This window comes from Dreissena polymorpha, chromosome 10 (genome assembly GCF_020536995.1).
Source record: "Dreissena polymorpha isolate Duluth1 chromosome 10, UMN_Dpol_1.0, whole genome shotgun sequence".
In the NCBI taxonomy this organism is placed as follows: domain Eukaryota; kingdom Metazoa; phylum Mollusca; class Bivalvia; order Myida; family Dreissenidae; genus Dreissena; species Dreissena polymorpha.
The window spans coordinates 29,065,517-29,076,970 of NC_068364.1; the positions used below are offsets into that span (position 1 = coordinate 29,065,517).

Below are 11,454 nucleotides of genomic sequence, written 5' to 3' on the forward strand. Positions count from 1 at the left end.
CCAAGGATAAAATATTACTTGGCTTTAAAATTAAACGTAAACAAAATCCAAACTTTGTTTATTAGAAGGACATTTGTAAACGCAATTCAACAGCACCTATAATGCAAAATATATCTGTTTAAACCGCTTGCATTAGTTGACAATACATTAATAACACATTAGGAGAGAGCAAACCGTCCTATTCTACCTCTAAAGGTACACAAACATGTGTTTTTAATAAATATCAATGTCTTCTGTGTTTATCGGTAATGTTAAAACAGGAGTATTACTGAGATGGTGCATACATACATGTACATTGTATGTGTGGGTTTAAGTAGAGTACTAATTGTAGTTCACAATGAAACAAAAATATTAATGGTTTTTCAGTGGCGCACAATTGTTTTGTTTTAAGCTTCATTTGTACTCGAAACAATGTGTAATTTCCTAATAATGGGTAGATTTGGGATAGCTAAAGTTACTTCAGCGTACAGTTTATATAGTTTTGGCAGACCTGTAAAGTCGCGCCAGTCAAAAATCATAAAAAGCGACATTTAAAGTTATGGTAGCCAGAACTAGATTTGGGAAGATTTGGGTAGATTTAGGTAATTCGTGTCGCCCCATTTGACAACACATGACTTGGATCTTGCAACACATTTGAAGGATGAATCATTGTATCTTTTCTGAATAAAAGCTTACGATGATAATTACTGTAAGTTTATCCTAAATCGTTGTGTTGCTTTATAAATGAGTTATGTCTAACTCATTAAAATCTTTGTTGACGTGCACTTATTGATGGCAAAAAATGACGACCTATTTACCCCACCCGCTAGTCCAAATTTTTGACGCTCTTAAATATTAAGCTACTTTTTATATGGGTAATATTTGGAGCGTACAAAGGGGAAAAGATCAAATTAATGGTGCGAATTTTTCGTTCTTTGTCTATATTGTTGCGCAAGGATTTTGTGCGCAATATTCAAGCCCCGATATAAGACAGTATTAGACACTTAATATCAACGGATTGCAATATCTATTTACATACCTGTGTAGATAATTCATTTCTCGATAATGTTCCGTAGAAATTATGTAATGACACTTTGAATTGTGCACGCCTGATCAATTTAAATCCAACCACTATTCATTTTTTCAATATCTCTCGATTCGCTCGCTGTGTTACTGTAGATATAAATCGATAACACGACCTCGATGTAAAGCATCTGGTTTAAAGTGGGAGAATAAACAGCGTAAAATACAGTTTGCGTTCGTCTGTTGTGGTGCAGAGCGTTACATAGTAAACCGATGTTATACTTAAATAAAATTACGCATACACGTTACACCGTAATGCCTTCTTCTGATTGGTTCATATTCAAATCAGTTTCATGACATGGCTACAGGTCAATGATTGGTTTGCGATTTAAGCAGAAGTTTAACAGAAGAATTTATGCTTTTCCAACATCAATTCGACGATATTTGAGGTAAAAATGGACTTCTGAACTAAAACTGAATGAGTTGGTAATGTTATAATGCAATTTTACACAAATCGATGAAAATTTAAACTTTCTGGTTTCCAACACATTTTTGACTTTTCCCCGATAAGACGTTCCAAAGAATTTAGCCCATATAAAAAGTATCTCTAAATTCTTTGCGCATCTTATAAATAAGACTACCCCACCCGCTACTGTTGAACTTGTTATAAATCTACATGTTGTGATCGAAGTTCTTAATCTCGAAGATGTTGAAAATCACAAGTTTATTAAGCGGGTTTCTCAAAATAAATTGAATGGTGATTATACCATCATTATCATGAAAATCAATATGGCATCAAAATACTGTTTGTGTTTGGTATTTTCAATATTAAAGGCTTGATTGGTCTTTGTCGGCTCGGGTACTACTTGCATGTACCCTGGGTACTCTTAAGTATACTTACATGTACCCCAGGTACGCTAAATATACTTAAACATACCCGGGAATTTGAACACTAAATCAGGCGTTGTCGCCTATTTTTTGTAAAATAATTGTATTCACATCAATGTCTATTTTCTGTTAAATGGCCTCTATATCATCGAAACTCATACTCAAAAAGCATGTTGATGTATTTAAAAAAAAAGAAATTTGTTGAAGATAAACAATATCGTTTTACAGTAATCGGTAGCACATTTGACGACATCGGATTTTGGGCTGGAATACAACTCAGGTACAGTCTTATATGGCCCGGGTACGTTTAAGTATATTTACCGTACCCGGGTACATGTAAGTCAGTGTGTTTGTTCAGTTTTGGGGGAAGGGGGTCAGGTCCCCTGAGGGGGGGAAATTCGCGCGTCAAAGGGGAAAAGGGCAGGGCTCGACAAATTCACTCGCCCGCTCGTAATTACGACTAGAAATCGGCTCCGGACGAGTGAAAATTCCGGCAGTGCTCGTCCTGCAGGGCGAGTGGCATTTCTGGTCGAAAAGATTAAAATTTTAAGTTTTAATACATCTTAACCAAACAAAACAATGTTTTATCGGCGATTAAAAATTAAGTGGATGTTGATTATTGCACACTGCGCTAAAATTAGCCCATTTCCCGTTACGCGCCTATACCTGTATGTTCCATGAATGTATCCTATACAGAACGGTATACGGTCTTTTCATACTGCTAAAAAATTCGTCTAAATTCTTCACATCTTTAGATTTAAAGAGTGGCTAAATCACAATAAAACATAAAAAGTTACTGATTTTTTGCATATTTTCAATAAATTGCAGGGCAAGTACATATTTCAGCAGGGCAAGTAAAAATTCTTAGCTACTCGCCCTGCAGGGCAAGTTGCTGAAAAAAATTGTCGACCCCAGAAGGAGGAAATTTCTATGCTTAGCTAGTAACAGTACAAAATCAAGTTTTAACACTATAATTCACCATACAGAGGGAGAAAAACATAATTCAAACTATTTTATTCATAAACATGTTATGTTCATGTCCAAAGTTCAACATTTCTGGGCTTTTCAGCGAATTTATCAATTATTCTGGTGACCTCCTTTTCACCAAGTCTCTCCGTGTGCAGACAAAGTCTGATCAGGGACTCCAGTGTAGCTTCCCCAAGCCTGTTTCTCTGTGGCGTGCAAAGCAGGTTGAGCAAACTAAACAGTCTTTCAACACTCTCTTGACCGGACGTTTCTGGCATTTCACTGCCGGTATTTGAAGAAGACTGACTTTTAAGTTGTACTTGTTTGTAAAGAATTTCAATTTAAAACAGATTTGTCAATTTTTTTACGATAGCTTTTGTTGTTGTGCGACATGTTGGAATACGTATGGTTTGCGGTAGATGTTGTAAAGCGAAAGTCGTGATAGTGAACTACGTACGGTTTGCAGTAAAGGCTAAAATGAAGTAAACACGCGGATGCAGTTCAGGAAAATTGTAGTAAATTCGTAACGAAAGACGTATTTAAATGAGGTATTGATTAAAATTGAATAACACTTCCGAGAGGGGAATTTTAAAAATATTTGGGGGAAAAATATATATTCTAAAGATGGGGGAATGGGGCCGAATAACGCCGAATATTTCAATAAAAAAAAACACTGTAAGTATACTTAAGAGTACCCAGGGTACGTGTAAGTAGTACCCGAGCCTGCAATGACCAATCGAGCTTCAATAAGTGTATAGTATGGATGAGTAAAGTAGATGGTGCCTTTTGTATTTAGTATTTGCAGAAAAATTGCCATTATTGTTTTTATATTGTTTTCATTTGCGTAAAATTTAATTATTTGTTAAATTTAATTCTGCAGTGCTATAAATGTGACCCCCATCCAAAGTTTTCATTTCTAAATATTAATGTGGCTTTTTTTTAATTAACTTCTTTTCATGCATTCGTCCCCTTCTTTTGTGTTTGTAATGAGAACATGAGCACTCTCATGTAAATGCATTCTTTTTATTTTTATAGATTTTGGCATCATTGTGGTATATGACAAGGAAGATTTTACTCTGAAGGATTCCATGCCATTAATGTGCAGGCTGTTGTTGACGTCAACATTAGGTAAATGTAAATACAGTATTATGATTCATTACCTTATCATTAAATTAGATATTAAAGCAGAGAAATACCATAACAGGTTCAACTTACTAAGCGTTATGCTTATCATCTTTGACATCAAATAATGATTATTTATGTACATGCGCAAAAATCATTAACTACCATAATCAACATCATGAGCATGGTGTAATCCGGCTTCTGTTCTTAGATGCGTATTAGCCAATGCAGTTATCTTATCTGTATTATCTTGAAATATTGTCTTAAGTTACATTTATTTAGTCTACGATAACTAAAATATACTTCAGCTAGGTTGGTGAAGCTGATTGAGATCCTATCCTTAATCCAACAACATTACCTATGGACTGCTGTTTTATCATAGACAAAGCAACTTTTCAATAAAATAGTTTAATTTACAGCACCTTCAGAGCAACAATGATGTGGGTCATCTGTTGGGAGATAGTGGGTATCCGTTAAGGACTTACCTGATGACCCCTTTACCTCATCCCTCCAATGCTGCGGAACAGGCTTAAAATGACCATCTATGTAGACTGTCAAGATTTTGGTAATGTATCATGTAAATTGTGAAATATAAGTCTTATTAGTGCGAGATCAACAGTAACTGACCACACAGTATTTAAATAAACAATTGTTGCCAATCTCTTTCTTGTGCCTCACAGTGTCTTAAATCAAAGGTAACTTCTAAAGCTTGATTAGGTACATCTTTAATTATCAAATTGTTGAATTTATATGTGAATTAAGTTTTATTATAAATGAGGGTTGTTTGCGTGTATGTACGTGATGTTTCATAAAAAAAAATCCGTTTAAATAAACTGATGTTTTTATTCATTAACCAGGTTTTCCGAAGGAAAAAACTGGTTATTAGATTGGCGAATGCGGGCGGGCTGGCTGGCGGGCAGGCGGAACAAGCTTGTCCGGGCCATAACTATGTCGTTTATTGTCATATTTTAAAATCATTTGGCACATTTGTTCACCATCATTGGACGGTGTGTCGCGCGAAATAATTACGTCGATATCTCCAAGGTCAAGGTCACACTTTGAGTTAAAAAGTCAAAATTGGCAATAAATGAGCTTGTCTGGGCCATAACTATGTCATTCATTGTGAGATTTTACAATTATTTGGCACATTTGTTCACCATCATGGGACGGTGTGTCGCACGAAAGAATCACGTCAATATCTCCAATGTCAAGGTCACCACAACTTAAAATAGATTTATTTTGAAACAAACTTACAAAGGGGGTTAATTTTGTTTGTTCATTTCAAAAGTTCAGTTTGAGTTGTCTCCCTTAATCAGATTTTTTTTCACAATAAAAACCTGGTTTTGTGACAATTTTGTCCCTTGTTTTATTTTAAATCTTAAATATTCATTTTGCTTATCCCATATGTATGAACTTATTTTTATGTCCCCCACCACTATAGTGGTGGACATATTGTTTTTGCCCTGTCTGTCTGTCTGTTTGCGCCAACTTTAACATTTTGCAATAACTGTTTGTTAAATGACGGTTTGTCATGCGAAAGAATTACGTCTATATCTCCAAGGTCAACACTTTGAGTTCAAAGGTCAAAAATGGCCATAAATGATCTTGTCCGAGCCATAACTATGTCATTCATTGTGAGATTTTAAAATTACTCAGTACATTTGGTTACAATCATTGGACGGTGTGTCATGCGAAAGAATTACGTCAATATCTCCAAGTTAAAGATCACACTTGGTGTTCAAAAGTTTAAAATGGCCATAAATGAGCTTGACCGGGCCATAACTATGTCATTTATTGTAAGATTTTAAAATGACTCTGTACATTAATTTTATTCACAGCCATTGGACGGCGTGTCATGCGAAAGAATTCAAGAGTTTAAAGGTCAAAATGGCCATAAATGACAATGGAATAATAATTCTTAACAAGAGCACCGCATAACGGGTGCCAATGCTCGGCTGCAGGTGCAGTTATTAACGGGTGCCAACGCTCGGCTGCGGGTGCAGTTATTGAATAAATAAAAGCTTGTCAGATTTTTTTTTAAAGGTCACAGTGACCTTGACCTTAGACCTAGTGACCCAAAAATGGGTGTGGCGTGTAGAACTCATCAAGGTGCATCTAGATATCAAGTTTCAGTGTTGTAGGTGGAGGATCTTTGATATTAGAGCAAAATGTCAAGGTTTTAGCATTGTGGACGCTGGACGGCGGACTCCTAGCTGGCTATGACAAAACCTCAGGATTTCTTTGAAAACGGCCGAGCTAAAAATCGCCATAAATTAGCTTCTCTTGTTTTGTGAAGACAGCATGCAAAATATTCTGTGTCACTGCAGCATGTGGGGGTCAGCGATTTTTTTGTCCAATTGGGAAAAGTACCCGTACTGGTCCAATTGGGAAAAATTTAGTCGTGAGAGCCTGAAAATTGGGATAAATCGAGTCGTGAAATCCTGAAATTGGGAAATTGGTGTATTTGATTTTATGCTCCCAAATACTCTAAAATTGATAACAAAGTGTTTTCAAGCTGTCAATATTATATTTACCTAGGTTCAAACCATAGAGCCGCATAGGGAAACTAACAAAATGTTGCATTTTCCCAAAAAAATATCTTAAATTGGGAATTTTTTGGACAGCAATTGGGAAATTTGTAGTTTATTCGTAATTGGGAAAGTGCCGTTTACCGGTACTTTATAAAGAAGGAAAAAAATCGCTGGTGGGGGTATACGTCACGTCTGTGAAAAGCTCTAGTTATAAATATTTTTTTTTAAACCTGGTTTCGCGACAATTTTGTCCCTTGTTTTAGTTAAATTATGAACTTAGTTTTTGGATGAAATATAATCCGAAGTTTGTTATAATGATAGTATTTAGTTTTACATTTATTGAACACATATTATTTATAGTATTGTTTGTTAAAAGGAAGTATCTTCCTTTTTCCAAATTAAGAAAATTCAAAAATCCAAATTAGAAATTAGCGTCATCCTTTTGATTAGCCTTTACGGACTGCACCGGCTAACGTGGGATGACCATTTCGCACATGCTTTGAGCCCATAGTCTTATAAGTATTTGATACATAACAGGTTGGAATAGTGGGGCAGACAGGTGCCGGGAAATCTTCATTGACCCTCACCCTCTTTCAACTGATCAATGCGGTATTTTCATGGATGGTGAACACATCGGTCAACTGGGTCTCTATGATTTACGGTCCCGTCTGACAATTCTGCTGAAGGTTGGGTTTAACAAATTTATTTAAGATGCGCTCTTAGATAATAGGGCTAAATACATGCATGTAAAGTGTGGCCCCAGATTAGCCTGTGCAATTTACATCATCAGGGATTACACTTTCCCTCTGAAATGGATTTCCGCCAAGAAACCAAAATTTATTTTCTCGGGAAGTCTTTGCATAAATCCGGGTATTTACTTTCATTGAGGGGCTGCTAGGGCAGCTCGGTTATGAAGTGTGTGAAAGTTGTCAGAAAACGAGGTAATGTGGTTTCAGGACTCAAAATGTTATGTTGCCAAATTTACCTTTTCATTTTTGACTTCTAAATATTGCTTATATTTCCTGGATGAAAATGATACAAAAGTTCAAGCCAAATGGAAATATATGTGGTCAAATTTCGCCATTTGTTTTTTTGGCTAATGATATATATAGCCCTGGATTTAGCTTATGCTGTCTGTCGGTCCGTATTAAGTGTCCGCTCTCTAATTCAAGTTGTTTTCATCTGATCACCAAACTTGGTCAGATGTTGTATCTAGATGATGTCTAGGTCAAGTTCGAATATGGGTCATGCCGGGTCAACAACTATGTCACGGGGTCACTTAGTGCATTTTAAACATTGAGCATGGTGTCAAAAACTAGGTCACAGGGTCACTTAAAGCGTTTAAAAAAAACAAACTGTAATTTGTGAAGAATACATGCACAATATTCTGTGTCAATGTGGCGTGTTGGGGTATTCGTCAGGTCTGTGACAAAGTCTAGTTGTTGTTCATTTATTAACTTTGTTTAAGGATTTTTGCTCCATGTCATTGTTTATTTGCCAATAAACAAAAATACATAAAAAAATATCGGAGCCTACAAACAATAGTGATTTGAACATTTTGTTTAATTCCTATGCATCTATAAAGTTCTAAACATTGCTAATTTATTGACTGATAAGAACTTAATATCTTTGTACTGGGCAATAAACACGGTAAATTGAAAATAATTGTTAAATCTCTCGGTACATTTTATTTGATCTCCCATCAAACATCAAAAGAGCGAGATTTGAGCCTTGCTGTTTGAAAACATGGTTTACAGCATGTTCTTTAAGTGTTATCTCATAGGCTCATCAGAAACAACACTTTCCATGTAAATTATACTTTCGATAAGAAGAGACTTCCTTTAAACGAAAAATACAGGCTAATTTAGGACGACCATTTACGTACATACATTAAAATCAGTATTATCAGAGCGAGGCTGATTTGTATTTCTTTCAATATGATCATTTATAATCCAAACTTGTCAGTGGAGGTCGGCGTCAGTTGATCTGTCTCGCCAGACTCCTGTTACGCAAGACAAAGACAATAGCGGGCTTCATAAATGTGCATAAAGTGCCATGCAAGATAAGCCATTGCAGTCCATGGAGGCTATTCAAGGACAACTCTTTCTGCCTTCACTGAATTTTCACTTAAAAGAGACTTCCTTTAAACGAAAAAGACGTAAGTGTCGTATGAGATTAGCCTGTGCAGTCTTCACAGGCTTATCTGAGACTGCACCTTCTGCCAGCATTCAATAAGAAGAGACCTCCATTAAATGAAAAATACATTTAAAGTAACTGTACAAGCTATCATGGGACGACACTTAATGCAAATGCATTAAACCCAGTTCTAACAGAGTGATGCTCGTCTTTTTTTCTGATTGTGAATATTTCTTAATCCTCCCTTTCCCAGTGTAGGTCGGCGTCAGTTGATCTGTCTCGCCAGACGCCTGTTACGCAAGACAAAGACAATAGCGGGCTTCATAAATGTGCATAAAGTGCCATGCAAGATAAGCCATTGCAGTCCATGGAGGCTATTTAAGGACAACACTTTCTGCATACCCTTGAATTTTGCTAAGAAGAGATTTTCTTTTTAAAAAAATACGATAAATTCGTAAAAGTGTCGTCTTAAATTAGCCTGTGTTGTCTGCACAGGCTTATCTAAGACAACACCTGCCAACTATTGATTTTGTATTAGAAGGGACCTCCTTTAAACAAAAAATACCAGTAAAACTTACTGCACAAGCGAATCTGGGACGACACTCTATACACATGCATTAAACCCTGTATTAACACAGTGATTCTCTTCTTTTTCTTATCACGAATATTTCTTAATCCTACTTTTACAGTGTGGGTCAGCGCCAGTTGATCTGTCTCAACAGAAGCCTGCTTCTCAAGATGAAGATTCTAGTAGCAGTGGATCTGGAGATGGATTTGCTTATTCAGAACACGCTCAAAGGTCAAATGTCATATACGGCATTAAACTGCTTGTTGGGACTGTAACTTCATCATGCAATCTTTAAATAATGTACCAAAAATGTTCCCCATATGGAGATTGTATGTCATGTTGAAGTACTGTGCCCTTGCTTAAAAGTCAAGATCAAAATAAGAGGTCAAAGGTCAAACATGTGTAAGTGCAGCTTAGGGCATTCTTTGCAATGGAAAATTCCTAGAATAATATAGTTCCGTCATGTTTCATGTTTTCAGAATCCTAGTTCTAAGCGATGGAAGAATCCTAGAACACGACTGGCCTCAGACCTTGTTGGCTTATAGCAACTCTGCTTTTTATGCCTCGGCCATGGATGCAGGGCTTGTATGAACAGTCTTGTGAATGAAGGTATGTGACATAAAATGGTGGTCCAGTCCAAAGTTTTATTCAAATCATGCCCCTAAAGTCAAAAGTGGAAAAGCTGCAGGGTAACAAGGTGTATATACATGTGGACTATTTAAACAAAATCAATTAACGATTATTGTTCTACGAAAAAAAAGTAATATTACTTTGGTCAGCCATGAACACCGTATTTGCCCTTTTCTTTTTAAACAAATTCATGGTGAACCAATTATGCATTAAAAAACTGATGTAAAAATATTTTTTTATAAATTGTGATTTTTATAAAGTGTTTGCTGGCACTATTCCCACATCTTTTCATGTTTGATTGCTGAAATCATTTCCATATTTTGTGTCATATCTATCACATCAAACACATCATTTTTCATATAAAACAAGTTTAAAATTAAAAGGCGGAATTAGAGTTAAGTTGACTAACTAAAGAAAAAGTTAATACTAATAAAAGAAATGAATATATCTTTTTATAAATAATTATTTTTATGAACAATTTTTATTATAAGTTTCTTTCTCAAAACATGCTTCTCTCCAGGGGTGGCGAAATCAAATGTCCGAGTTGCCCGAGTCGTACATTTGCTTGTCCGGGCAACTGATTTTTTTCAATTAAGTTGTCCGTGGACAACCAGTCGGGTTGAGAAATACAAAAAATAGATTGTATTAAAGCCGTTATTAAGTTTTACAAAACCGGATGTTGACACCCGATAACATTGTCAGTGCTATTTGCGGAGCAATCAAGCTAAAATATGGGCACTCTCCTGCACAGTGGTCTCGCTTATTCTATAAGCATGATAAGAGACCAGGAGGCTAGCATGCCGCATTTTCAACATTCGGCCCGTCTGTTTAATAGGCAGTGTACAGACTGGTTTGCTCGTTCATTCCGTACCTAAATGTTGAACGTTCGTCTTAAATTTTAAAATGCATTATTAATACCAAAGGGAAGGTATAAAACCCAGAAATGACCGGAAAACCCAGAGTGTGTCACATCGCTCCTACCTAACTAAATTTCTAGACTCACAAACGTCGGGACGTTGGGACGTGAAAAGCCGAAAGCCGAGTTGGATTACGTATACAGTTCCGTTGATTGGGTGAAGTGTTCCGTTTGAATCAACTACAATTTATATTAAAGTTGAACAAAGACGGTAAAATAGTCATTATGTATAAAAACATATATATATATATATAATGTATAATTTGAACATTACATTTCCTGGCTTATTTCATCTGCAAAAATGAAAATTATATATTGAAATACTGTTTTAAAACACCGCTGTGGTTTTAACCGAGTTGAATGGTAGAACTCACTACATACAATTACGACTGACTTATAACATCATAACGTATTTTCAGGTGAGCTTATGAAGCAATATTATACATTTAAAGCAAAATCACACTACTTCCTGAAGTACAACTTACTCGCGTGTGCTTGATTGGTTTTCCAATTTTATAATTCAAACCCGAAACTAAAAAAGACAGGAAGAAAATTCATTCAAATTCAACTGACATGGATGTAAAGACCGGACTATTATGTTAAGATAAAACACAAAATAACACGTAAACAGGAAAAAATAGTTTTCCCTGACAAAGAAGAAAACTTGAACAATTGATCATATGATACGACACAAT

At 35.8% G+C, this 11,454-nt stretch overlaps 1 long non-coding RNA gene across 1 annotated transcript; it reads left to right on the top strand.

Moving 5' to 3' along the window:
- Window positions 1-590: 590 nt before the first annotated feature.
- Window positions 591-9,788, top strand: LOC127848407 (uncharacterized). Its single transcript, XR_008034489.1, has 4 exons — window positions 591-688; window positions 3,892-3,984; window positions 4,398-4,543; window positions 9,335-9,788. It is a non-coding gene; the product is annotated as an uncharacterized LOC127848407 (long non-coding RNA).
- Window positions 9,789-11,454: the final 1,666 nt, after the last annotated feature.